This window comes from Octodon degus, unplaced genomic scaffold, assembly GCF_000260255.1.
Source record: "Octodon degus isolate 3935 unplaced genomic scaffold, OctDeg1.0 scaffold00026, whole genome shotgun sequence".
Taxonomy (NCBI): Eukaryota; Metazoa; Chordata; class Mammalia; order Rodentia; family Octodontidae; genus Octodon; species Octodon degus.
Window position 1 is genome coordinate 2,166,097 of NW_004524602.1, and position 12,499 is coordinate 2,178,595.

General features: G+C 38.2%; 1 protein-coding gene across 5 annotated transcripts in view; it reads left to right on the plus strand.

Moving 5' to 3' along the window:
* The window catches only part of Hmg20a (high mobility group 20A), a 67,396-nt gene that overhangs the window by 27,587 nt on the left and 27,310 nt on the right, over positions 1 to 12,499 (plus strand). Inside the window, exon 1 of one of the 5 annotated variants that reach the window (XM_023712537.1) lies at positions 3,247 to 3,274. The exons of the other annotated variants lie outside the window; for them this stretch is intronic. The gene's annotated coding sequence lies outside the window, so the exon portion shown is untranslated. Of the gene's footprint in view, positions 1 to 3,246; positions 3,275 to 12,499 lie in introns of those variants that run through there. 5 annotated transcript variants of the gene reach the window in all.

The following is a 12,499-nucleotide window of genomic DNA, read 5'->3' on the forward strand; positions in this document are numbered from 1 at the left end:
GATGAGGAAATTCCACTACTACCTTGTGTCTTCTAATTCTCTTTTAAAGGAAATTTAATTTGTAAGTGGTGGTACCCATTTCCCTTTACTGAGCTATACTTTTCATAAATGTTTTTCTTTTTCAAATATCTGTCCCATTTTATGCCTAAAATGTTTGATATTCAGACAGATAGTGACGTTAAGCTCAACAGCCTAGGTTGTATGGTAATAACAATAAGCTTCTCTTCCGGAGAGTTAACCTAAGTTTGCAGACCAAAAATTGAGAAAAAGGAGGGCCACAAGGAAAGCCAACATTTTGGCCCTAGCCTTCCAAGGTCAGTTAAGACTCAGGACATATGAGAACTTATACTGTAACATCATGTAACTCAGTTGTGTCCCAGACTTTCTGATCAAGGAGATGATGGGGCCAAAGAGGAAAGTGATTGATGATGTAGAGTGTGCTTAAGGAGAGTCACATGGAGAGAAAACATTCTCTCAGACTTTCACAGAGAACAGAATGGCCAAGCAATGGCCATGACTCATCCACATGGCTGACACTGACAAAGGATCCACCATCTGAGGTACAAGGTCTCAGGATAAATCCTAAGGGGATTTGAGTGAACTTGTCAGAACCAAAAGCTAGAATTCTTGTTGCATAGGTCTTGCTTTACCTTGGTCTTAACCATCCAGCAGAAAAGTGTACAAACAAAGTATAAGAAGTAAAGCTATGTTGTTATGTTGAGCTATAGGGGACTCAGGTCAGCAACTTCTTACATTGCCAGTGAAGCGGAAGACCCAATACTATTATGGACTACTGGACTATTTTGGAATATTTTGCTGAGTTCACACACCTATAATACTTAAATGACGGAACTAAACCAAAAAAGGGGATACAAATGAATGACCATTTTGTATCTGTGTATTCAAAATGGTTATGATAGATATATAGCTACATTCTATTTGTTCTAATAGTGTTTGTAAATAGGATATCATGTCTGCATCTTTTACAACAAATAACCACTAGGAAGACAGTATGCAATGTATTAATTGTTGGAACTGTCCTGCCAATTTGATTTGAAACTGTTTCATTGATATTCCTCAATAAAATTGTGAGGAAAAAAATGCTTTTCTTTATCAAATATGTTCTCCTTTGCCTACAGTTTTCATTGGCTCTCGAGATAGTGAAAGATTTAGGATTTATTGCCTGTGTTTTAAAAAATTCTTTCCTCTTCAGCCTTGTTTTACAGCTGCAGATTTAGCTAAAGAATGGTATGAGATGTAAGCAGATAGAGCTGTGTTCTTTGAATCAATAAAGACCCTTGCCCTAGAACTGTGAACTGATAATTTTTTGTTTGGGTCCACATAATAAGCACTTCTCTTGCTTCTCATTTCTTATATATTGCTTTCTTAAGACTCTAGCCCTGAGTCATATGGTTTGCATCTCTGCTTTGGTATTAGACTAGATTTCCAAATACTTAAGTACCATGTGCTGCCTTCCTTGTCAGTTGTTTACTCAGGTGTTGTTTTCTGTTTCCTTCCAGAGCCTCTGTGAATTTATTATGATAATTAGTAGTTATCTTAGCTGGTTGCCTAACTTGTACAGTTCATCTGAAGCTCATCTCTTTTTCTCATTTATTTATTTATTTATTTATTTTTATATTTAAATGAATATATACTATGGTCTTTCCACCTACTTTGTTAGCTGTTTGTCTCTAACTAGCTTCTGAACTTTTAAGAGGACAAGATTTGGTGGTTGTTATTTTTATCTTATTTACATATATATATATATTTTTTTTTTACCCCTATATTTTTGATGCCTAGCACAATGACATAAAATACAGCCTAGAAAACATTTTTCAACTTTTTGAAAATGTACACTCCTGAATAAATTTAAATTCACCTATTCTGAGAAACTTCATTAGAATCACCAAGAAGGGGGCCAGGGAGATGGCTCAATGGAATAAGCGCTTCCCTGGCAAGTGCAAGGGTCTGAGTTCAGTCTCTGGTTCCACCAAGAAAAAAAAGAATCACCAAGAAAGGAGTGAAATATACACATAACTTTACCAATCAAGAACATTAACTCATTTGTACTTTGTGTGATTACAACAAGCTTGGGGTGTTTTGTTGTTGTTGTTGTTGTTGTTGTTTTGGCATATATATATATATATATATATATATATATATAGAGAGAGAGAGAGAGAGAGAGAGAGAGAGAGAGAAAGAGAAAATGCCTTGTTGTGTCCATGGCTTCCCTATTTATCCCCACCTCCCTTATTACTGCTTCAGAGTACTCCATTGTCCTGGGAAGGGGGTAAGTACTCTACCATGATGAAGTAGTGTAGTCATTTTATTGGATGACTTTAATTCTCAGTTGAGGCACTGGCCCATGTTGTCTTACTTGAGCCTGCATCTCTCTGCTCATAATAAAAGCAGTGCTTTCATAAATAGCCTGTGTGAGAAGATCAGCTTGGGACCAACAGGCACCATGAAACAGCCAAGTAGGTGGTGTGACCTTAAAAGACATCATTCTGCTTATAAAGTGACAAGTTTTCTCTGGCAGAAGAAAAGTGCTTTTTATTTGCCCTTTGCTATCACAGTGCCTTACATAAAGCTGATACAAAATACTGTTTGTTTCTGGATGCTTTCCTTTTGTGAGTTTTTTCCCTCATAGTACATTTTGTGTCCTAATAGTGACAGTTCTCCAGGGTTCCATTCAGGGCAAAAAGGCATGTACAATGGTCCTGCTGTCTAGAAAAAAATCTAAACTTGTGTGCAGTTCCTTTTGATGCTCTAGTACATCTGTGATTTTTAAGAACATACCTGATTCAGAAGTTTGCAAAACTTTTACTTCAAAACAAATCATGTACAAAGATGGAAAGTTCATGTTTGTTTCTAATGCTGACCTTTTCTTCCTCCCTTCTTTTGGAGAATGATGTTTTCTGATCAAGCATAACAGACACTAAATTTCTGTAAAAGCAAAGCTAACATTGACTGACATAAAGCAGTCTGTTGTTGTTGTTGTTGTTGTTGTTCCATTGTAGTACTGAGGTTTAAGCCCAGAGCCTTTATGCTGAGCTACATACCTAACCCTTTTATAAAAAATGTTTTATTTTGAAGCAGGATCTTGCTTAATTACTAAATTACCCAGTATGGGCTCAACCTTAGATCCTCCTACCTCAGCCTGGTGATTAACAGATGTTCATTGTTGTATAATCTACAGGCATTTCTTTGGATGGAAGGCTAGACACTTTTTGGTACCAGGAATAGAACTCAGGACCTTGTACTTGCCAGACAGGTGCTTGTGTCACTGAGCTATATCCTTGACCTTATTTTTTTCTTTTTAAAAATATTATTTTTATTTGTTTTGTGGTGAAAAAAATCACCATGTAAGCTTTCTCAAAATTGCTAGTTTATTTTCATAAGTCTACCAAAGTGCCTCAAGGCTAGAGATGAAATTAGTCCCAGTATGTTGAAAATCTGACTGCTTCTTAACCAGGCCACTACCACTCTGTACTAAGTCACCATCTCTCAACTGGGTCACTGCGTCACCTTCCTGCCTGATCTCCTTACTTCCACCCTTTTTTCCTGTCCACCTGTCTCAATTACTTTTCAGTCATTGCTGTGACAAAAACCTGACACCCAAAATTAAGGAAGGAAAGGTTTATTTAGTTCACAGTTTGTGGAGCTTTCAATCCATAATCAGCTGGCTCCAAAGCAGGGTGGAACATGGAAGAGGGCAGCAGTTCATGGTAGAGGAAAGCAGGAAGATAGCAAGAACAAAAAGGGAAGAGCAGCTGGCAACAGCAGAGAGGCAGAGGGCAAGCCTCTCTCCATTCCATATGTGGTATTCAGATTACCCACACCAGGGCCAGTGTAACACCCACACCTATAATCCTAGCATTGAATCATGAATTAATCACAAACTCCAGAAGCCCTCCACCCCATCATTTCATGAGGCTTTGCAGGGACAACTAGACACAAACCATAACACCACCTATCAGTTTCTTCTCAAAATAACAGCCCCAGTGATTGTGTTAAAATACTAGATTTGGTGCCTAACCTTCTCAAAAGCATTCTCATATCTTCCCATCTCAAAAAGCCAAAATGCTTACTTAAATTTACAGAGCCTTATATGACTTGGCACCCCAGTTAGCTCTCAGACTGCTACTTTGTCACTGTTATGGTCCAGACCTTTTCACCATCTCCTTTGGTCATACCTTGCATTCCCATGTGTATTACTTTTTCCTTACATAGATGCAGCTTCCTGTTGTATCTCCTTTGACAAGTCTTCCTTTCCTGGAAAGGTCCCCTCTATGGAGCCTTTCTTCGCATCTGTACATGAAATTGCAGACAGTTTCCTTGAACTCCCTAACCTCTTTTTCCTGGTCTGTTTTTTAGTGCTTATTAGTATGTATCATTATTTATTTTATGTTGTTTTGTGTGTCCCAGTACACCATGACTTCCATGAAGGTAGGAATTGTTGCTTGTTTTAATCACTACTGTGCCCCCACTGCATAGAAGATGCCTAGATGCCTAGTAAATATTTGAATGGATCAATTTATCTATGATTTAGTTCCTCAGGTAGCCTACAAACATTTTTAAAAATCAGTAATAGTCATAGGAACCTGAACTGTAGATTCTAGGAATAAAGAATCCTATTTTCTGCCCAGCCACCAGCCACACACCTCCTTATGCCCATCTCTTGAAGCATCACTTCAAAATCCTTACACACTAATTGCCTCCCCATTCTAGCCCCCACCCCAAATAAGTACTGTACTTATTCCCAAATTACCTCTCATCTCCCATTTAAAACCCTACAGTGAAAGAGATCTTAACTGAATTTCACTTAACTGAGCCTGAGTTAACTGCCTGGTGGGATTAGCCAATGTTCTCATTCCTGCTGTAAAACATATTGATTGATGCCCACAGCCTACTGAATGTTCTTAGCTCAGTGTTCACAGCTGGTGGACTACACACTAATAAGCCTTTGTCCTTTTTTCCTGTTAAATATGTGTGCATATTGAAGTCAGTTGCATTTATTCCCAAACCTGTGTGTACCAGTTTTGTGTTCAAAATTATAAATTAAATATATATTAGCGTATTTTCGTGAATGAATTCTGTTTTTCATAGAACAGCTTTCAGCCCACTGCAGAAATGAGGAAAGTACAGAGTTCCTGTGTACCTCCTGTCCCCACATAGGCACAGCCACCCCCTCTGACAACATCGTGTGCCAGAATGGTACATTTGTTCCCATCATTGTATCCATGCTGACACATCATCATGATAGTTTACATTGGGTTCGCTTCAGTGTTGTATATGCTAAGATTTTTGACAAATGTATTACAATATGACAAAATAGTTTCATTGCCCTAAAACTGCTCCATCTTTTCATACTGCCCATCCCAAACCCTAGTGATCACTAATTATTTTGTAATCCCCATAGGTTTGTCTTTTCCAGGATGTCAGATAGGAAGACTTACATGGTTATATAGCTTTACTTCCACTTCTTTGACTTAGAAAATTTTCCTCCATTTCTCTCTTGGCTTTATAACCCATTTTCTTTTATCACTCAGTAAATGGTGTAAAAGACATTTTGTTGTATCCAAATTTTAGTAATTATAAAGAAATTTTAAAACTTTTGCATAGATTTTGGGTAGATAGAAATTTTCAGTTCATTGTGAAACATGAAAGAGTGATTGGTGGATCATGGTAAGAACATGACATATTGGGCCGGCCAGATAGCTCAGTGGATTAAAGCACCTACTTTGGCAGACACAGGGACCAGGGTTTAATCCCCATCCTGCTCTGCCGGCCCCACCCCTGGGGCTCGCTGAGGCAGTGATTGAGACTGGGCATGGTAGCACATGCCTGTAATCCCAGCACTTGAGAGGCTGAAAAACAGGAGGATCACTACAAGTCTGATCTGTGTAGTGAGACCCTGTAGACCTTGTACCAAATACATAAAAATAAACAAAAAAAAAAAGAATATGGCATATTTTGCAAGCGACCACTGAACTGCTGTGGTTGTACCACTTTGTATTACCACTAACAGTGAAGAATTTCTGTTGCTCCTAAGTCCTCACCATCATATTGTGTTTTCTGCGTTTTGAATTTTGGTCTTTCTGATAGGTGTGAAGTGAGTAGCTTATTGTGGTTTTAATTTGCCATTATGTTAGCATTACATATGTCATCAAATATTTTGATATGCCTATCTGCTGTTTATCTTTGGTAAGGTTTCAGGTTTTTGGCCTATTTCTAAAATAGCCCTCTAACAGATGTGTCTTTTGCCAGTATGACTTATCTTCTCATTTTTTATGAGTTATATTTAAAGATTTGATTCATATATAATGTATAGTTGAGGACCAGGGAGATGGCTCAGTAGAATAAGGGCTTGCCAGGCAAGTGCAAGAACCTGAGATCAATCCCTGGTTCTGCCAAAAAAAAAAAAAAACAAACAAACAAACATATATCGGGCCAGGGAGTTAGCTCAGTAGAATAAGTGCTTGCCTGGCAAGCGCAAGGGCCTGAGTTCAATCCCCAGTTCTGAAAAAAAAAAAAAAAAAAAAGAAGGAAGGAAGGAAAAAAACATATATAATGTATAGTTGAGCCTTGTTTTTTTTTTTTTAAATCAGACAATCTTATTTTAGTTGATATATTTAGACTGCTGATGTTTAAGGTGATTATTAATCTAGGGGAATTAATATCTGCAATACTTGTTGCTCTTTTCATTGCCCTTATTCTTCATTCCTATTTTTGTCTTCCATACATTTTTTTTTGCCTTTTCTGATTTTAATAGAGCATTTTATATTCCATTTTCTCTCCTTTTTTAACATATCAGTTGTACTTCCTTTTTTACTTTTAAGTGGTTTCCTGAGAATTTGCAGTGTACATTTATACCTAACATAAGTCCATTTTTTATAATAGTACACCACTTTACAAATGTAAGTGTCCCATAATTACAAAATACTTCTAATTCCTCCCTGCTGTCCTTTTTTTTTAGATAAGATCTCACTATGCAGCCCAGGTTGGCCTCAGATACACAGCAGTCCTCCTGCCTCACCCTCCCAAGTGCTGAGATTATAAATGTACACTACTGTGCCCAGTTAAGAATGATAAAAGTTTTGAGGGCTTGGGTAGAGAATGATTACCTATGTCCTTGCCCTGAGTTCTGCCCCCAGCACAACAAAAAAGGAAAAAAAAAATTTTTTTTTGTTTTGCACTTCACCTGCATTTATTCGTTCTCTAATGCTTTTCTCTTTATGTAGATTTGAGAGCCTGAATATCCTCTCCCTCCGTCCTTCTCTCCCCACTTCCTCCCTCCCTTCTTCCTTCCCTCCCTCTCTCTCTCTCTCAAGGAAGGGTAAATGAACACCTTGGAGTAAATCTTTCTGACCTTGAATTAGGCATTGGTTGCTGACACCTAAAACCCAAGTGACCAAAAATAATCATAAATGAAGTTTCAAAATTAATTTTTTCCCTGCATGATGGCACACTCTGTAAACCCAGATACTGTACTTAGGAAGCTGAGGCAGGAGCTTGCAAATTCAAGGTCTTCCTGAGCAGTAGGAAGAACCTATCTCAAAAAACTAAAAGGGCTAGCAGCATAGCTCACTAGTAGAATACTTGCTTACCATGTAGAAGGCCCTGCATTAAATCTCCAGTGCTCCAGAACAAAAGAAAATGTGTATTTGTTTGTTTGTCACTTCATAGAACCTATGAAGAAAATAGAAAGACCACGCAGGGAATGAGGAAATGGATTTGCAAATGTGTCTGATATGGGTCTAGTATCAGAATATAAAAGAACTCTCACAAGGACCAGCGAGATGGCACATTCCTGTAATTCCAACACTGGGGAAGCTGAAAACAGGAGGATCACTGAGTCTGAGCTGTGTAATGAGACCCTACTCCAAATACATTTAAAAAAAAAAAAAACACCTCTCATAGATGATGAAAAATATGATTAGCTCAATTTAAAAGTGGTAAGGGACTTAAAATAGTCTTGAAAGAAGATGTTCTATATACATATAGCCATGGAAGTGTGAAAGGATGCTCACCATTATTACTGATTAGGGAATACAGGTAAAAACCACAATGAGATACACTTCTCACTGGTGACTATAATCACAAAGATGGACAATAACAAGTGTGGTGAGTTTATAAAGAAATCAGAATCCAAATAACATTGTTAGTGAGAATATAAATGAGACAGGTGCTTTGGAAAGCAATTTGGCTGTTGCTCAAGATGTTAAATATGGAGTTACCATGTTCCAGTAACGCTGACCCTAACCCTTGATACATTATATATGGATGTTCATAAACTGCAACATTCGCAATAGCCAAAAAGTAGAAATAAAAGAGCTGAAAAAATAAATACGGCCCGGGGAGATAGCTCTGGAGAATAAGCATTTGCCTGGCAAGTGCAGGGTCCTGAGTTCAATCCCCAGTACTGCAAAAAATAAATATAATGGCTCAGTGGAATAAGCGCTTCCCTGGCAAGCGCAAGGGCCTGAGTTCAATCCCCGGTTCCGCAAATAAATAAATAAATAAATAAGTACATAAATTAGAAAAAAATAAAAGGGCTGGCCAGATAGCTTAGCAGACTAAAGCACCTGCCTCGGCAGAGCACAGTGGCCAAGGTTCAATCCCCAGCGTGCTGTGCCAGCCCGCCACCGGAGCACACTGTCTTAGCGATTGAGATTGGGCATGGTGGCACATGCCTGTAATCCCAGCACTTGGGAGTCTGAAAACGGAGAATCACTAAGAGTCCAGTCTACATAGTGAGACCCTGTACACCCTGTAGATCCTGTTCTAAATTCATTTTAAAAGGAGAAATAAGACTTATCAACTGTTGAGTGGATAAACAAAATAACTATAGTGTGGCCATATAGTGCAATATTGTTTAGCCATAAAAGGGATGAAATACTGATGCCCACTACCATGTTTTGAGCCTCAAAAACCATGTACTAAGTGAAAGCACAAGAGGCCATGTAGCATTTGTTTCTGTTTACTATATATGAAATATTCAGATCAGGTAAACTCAGAAAGGCAAAAAGTAGATTAGTTCTTGCCCACATCTAAAAAAAGGTAGGAAAGACAGGATAGAAATGTTCTACCGCTAATTGTGGTATTAGTTACACAACCTTATGAATATACTGAAAACCAAACTGTATGCTTTAAGGTGGTTATTTTTATGATACATAAATAATAGTCATCCATGAATATCCCTGGGGAGTTGGTTCCAGCTTCCCTCATGGACATCAAATTACAGAGATTTTCAAACCCCATTCATAGTGTATTTGTATATACACATTTGACATAGTAGTTTCATTGGTGACATCATCCCTATTGTTCAGAAAAATTTCTAGAGCAAGCTTAGTTGAGAAACATTTCTTTAAACTCCTCACTTTTTTTCTGGTGCTGTATTGACCAAAGCAATGATTAATTATGATATGTCTCCTCATATTATTAAAAGGAATATGTTCATTGCTTAGGAAATGTGCTTAATGCTCAGTAAAATGTTGTATTATTTTTAAACATCTTAAGTATCTTTTACAGTATACATGTTTCTGTGTTACAAGCTAATTTTAGATTTCCAAAGCTGAGATCCAGTCCATGATTCAAAGTGTAAGCCTCAAGGTTGTAGCATATTTGTGGCCTATGGGTAGCAGCTTTTAATGGATAAATTCCCCTTACAGGAGAACATCTGCTTTAAAACTGCAGTAGAGAAGCAAACTCATATATTGCTTTTCTTTTGTACAAATTTTCCTTTTCCTTCTTTCTCCTTCCAGAACAGCATTCATCACATTTCTTAAATGCTTTGCAAGAGATTTCAAAGTTCATTGTGACCTCTGTTGTGGGACATCATCCGACACAGATGCTACTCTTAAAGGGTTTTTGGCATGCAGTGGCTTAGTAGCCATGATTCAGTTTGAGTCACCCCTCACAGACCAGATGAAAGCACTTTCTTGCAGGATACAAGCCTTCTTCTTGGGAGTCATTTTCAACTAATTGGACTAGTTCAGAGGCCTCTGGGTTTCACTGGACTCTTCTACATTTCCTTCTTTTGTTGATCTTGGCCCCTTCACCCTCCACCCACTTTATTACTCATTTCTTAGGGGCCTGACTACTCAGTAACACTGAAAAAAAAAAAAAATGCATCTGAAGGCATATGGGTTGAATAAAACAAACTTAAGAGAAAGGGGAAAAAAATCTGTGTTCTCTCAACTTCCTTTGTTTATATTATCTGTTTATATGTCATTAAGGCCATGTTATTCAGCTGGCTCTCCACATTTCAAAATGATTGAAGATTTCTGGGGAATACTCCATGAGGTCATATTGGCATACTGAACAGACACTTCATTCATCCCCCACAAGATAGTCTCCTTTTGAGGTGTTGGAGCAATGCCAATAGCTTCAGATGCTAAATCTTGAGGTTCTTGAAAGACCGGTGGCTTCTGGGTACAGTTTTAGGAAGAAACTACTTAGCTGAGTCTTCTTCAGGTTTTGGCATATCCTATCAGGTTCTTACAGTGGGACAATATGGTATCTAATTCATGATTTTCTTTTGGTAAGATGAACACTGGCACTCTTGTAGGTGATGTTAGTATTATAGACAGTTAAATTAAGCAGAAATATAGGCAATCAGAGTTAGGCCCTCGAGGGAGTCAGTGCAAAAGATGAGAATATGTTGCAGCTGTGGCTGGAGGCACATCTTGAAGGCTAGGCCTCAGGATAAAGATGAAATGACCAGGCCTGCATGACTCCCTAATAAGCATACACCATAATTTGTATCACCTGGTGGAAAAAGGGTTAGTAGTCATCAGTTACTGAGGTGGATGACCAGGACCTTCTGACTTTATCTCTTCTAAAAAAGGTCCATGTGTTTTCCATGTACACTTGCTGTGTGACTTCCTTCAACATTACGTAAGCAGTTATATTTGTAATCTCATTGGTTGGTCATAGTTTGGTCCCACATTGTTCCCACCTCATGATACTGTACTCCCCTTGTGATTTTGTTCTATAAAACTTCCTTTTAGAGGTGGACTATTTGGCAAACCACTCAGGGCCCCTCCTGCCTCTGAGGAGCTAGCTTTCTCAATAAAATTTTCCTACTCTTAGTCTCCATGGTCCCTTAGAATTCTTTCTTTGATTTTAGGGAACACAAACTCAGTGTATCTAACATCTAGCAGATTGAGAGTGGTGATATTTCCCTTACATCATTTGGAGGTCCTATATCATTAGCAGCCCTGAAAACTGAAGTTCTTGTAGAATGTGAATTAAAACTCAAGTAGTCTTGGGTCACAGTCTTTCCAAAAAACATATTCATAGAATGAAATCCTGTAGTGTTCATTAGAGCCATTCCACTACAAAGAACTCCAAGTGCCCTGCATAGAGTCGGCTTCTTAGCTCTGTGGTGGAGTGGAAATTCCTCTCTGCCATCTAGGCTGGTCCCAGTTCCTTTAATAGGGAAGATCAATTCCTACAGAGATGGGTTTTGGTTTTTGTTTTTGTTAAGCTATTTATGAACAGGGGCTGCTAAATAATAAATTTAGACATGAAAATGACTAAGGACAAGGAATAAAGCATCAGTGTTAGCATTTAGGAAATCAGTTACTCATTGAACACGGAGGATGTGATGTGTGTCATTGACTTTTTTTCTCATTTGCCTCTGGTGGGATGAACCCCGGCTCAGCTCTGCTATACTGTAGCTGAAGCTGCTGTGCTTTCTTTAATTGCCATTTCACTAGGTCTCTTTAGCAGCAGCACCTGAAAGAACTGCTGAGGGAGCTCCTGAGTGAATTCTCATAATTTGTTTTTCATTCTCTCAGTTGATTGAGGCCCTTTTTTCTTGAGTGGTTTGCAATTTCACATAAGTGGCTGATGTTTGGGGTCACTATTAAATGTTTTGTGTGACTATCTCTTTTGTGATGAACAGGAAGCTGCTGTTTTTAGATATATGAGGTGAAGCCCTTATTGGTAAGCCTTAAAAGGGAAAAATGTTTCTTTGTAGTGGTATGCTGAATGAAATTAACTCTCTTTGTCAACTTTGTCCTTTTTATCTTTCACTCTGGTAACCTCAAGTTCTGTTGATTTGTTTTCTTCAATTAAGCCTGAGCTATTTCCTGTTCCAGGGTACATGCTATTTCTGCTGTTGGTTATGATAGTGAAGTGAAGCTTACTTCTGACCTGAAAGTGGTTGCCTTGACTCAGAACCACATCAATGTACCTTCCATCCTCCACTTCCTTTTTCCATTATTTCCTTTTGGTAGGCTAAGTTTGTCACCATTTTTAATCTTAGCATGATTTATGTGGCACTAAAGAATTGGTGATGCTGTAATAACAGTGCTTTTTTTATATAATAATACTCAAAGCACTTACTTTCTTAGCCTTCCATGTTTATGAAGCACTTTCAGTCTAATCCCTCTTAATAACACTAGGGTTAAGTCAGCAACATTCTCTGTGTCTAAGATGGTAAAATTGTAACTCAGAGAGGTTAAATGCCTTGCAGAGTTGGCAGTGT